Source organism: Branchiostoma belcheri, unplaced genomic scaffold (assembly GCF_001625305.1).
Source record: "Branchiostoma belcheri isolate BF01 breed outbred unplaced genomic scaffold, Haploidv18h27 scaffold32, whole genome shotgun sequence".
Classification (NCBI taxonomy): Eukaryota; Metazoa; Chordata; class Leptocardii; order Amphioxiformes; family Branchiostomatidae; genus Branchiostoma; species Branchiostoma belcheri.
The window spans coordinates 1,575,450-1,576,462 of NW_017803932.1; the positions used below are offsets into that span (position 1 = coordinate 1,575,450).

A 1,013-nucleotide genomic window follows, 5' to 3' on the forward strand; every position below is an offset into this window, starting at 1 on the left:
AATTTGAACAGAAGAAAGCGTAACTTACAAAAATAGAATTGTTCAAAAATATGACATCCAAACACTACAATGTAAATAAAATAAAGTGGCATTTAAAAACATTTTCTAGCATTCCTTATAAATCATGCAAATTAGAACCTGATTTGAATAAATTTTGTTTTGTGATGTTTTCCTTTACCGAACTTACAGTATTGCAAGTACTAAATTCCCCGGCAATTACCACTATAACATTGTATAGTTCCTATTAGTTATGTAAATTAGGTCTTCATATATATAACCAATATCTGTATCTGCATAGCCGGTATTACCGCCTTTCGGCGTAACACACCAGCTTCGCAGGCACGCGGCGCAGCGGCAGTTGGCTATATTACACCGATCGACTTGTTACGCCTAAGCCTTGAACTTCTAACTCTAGATATTGTTTAAATCTATCTAATGACAACGCCCTTACTGTACTTGGTGACAGCGAGTTCTACTCTGCCATAGTTCTAGGGAAGAATACATTCTTGAACACCTCAATATTCGATTGATAACTCTGGTACTTAAAGGCATGGTTATTTCTTGTTCTCTTCTGGGCTGGTATTAGGTACTTAGTAGTTGGGACGTCCACCAGTTTATTAGTCATTTTGTACATCTTGCATAGTCTGGACATTTTTCTTCTGTCTTCCAGTGAGGCCCACTGCAGGTTTCTTTTCATTTCCGTGACACTGGCACCTCTTTCATAGTTGTTCATACAGAATCTTGCAGCTTGATTCTGTACCCTGAATATGCTTAAGATCTTGTTTTTTAATTGTTGTCAATTACAAATGACACAAATGTTTAACAGTCCTAATATGGAACACAGCAGATGTATAGAATTTCTCCATTAGTTTTGCAAATTAGATCCTGTCCCAAAGAGTTTGACAATATTCTAGTTTCGGTTACTAGTGAATTCTTTCATCAGTGACAGCTTGGAAGGATAAGGATACTAACCTTCAAATTTTCGATGGCTATCAGTCCATCTTGTTCACGGA

General features: G+C 36.7%; 1 protein-coding gene across 1 annotated transcript in view; it reads left to right on the forward strand.

Moving 5' to 3' along the window:
* LOC109474793 overlaps positions 1-1,013 on the forward strand; it is a 22,696-nt gene that overhangs the window by 18,100 nt on the left and 3,583 nt on the right. The gene's annotated exons all lie outside the window — the stretch shown is intronic.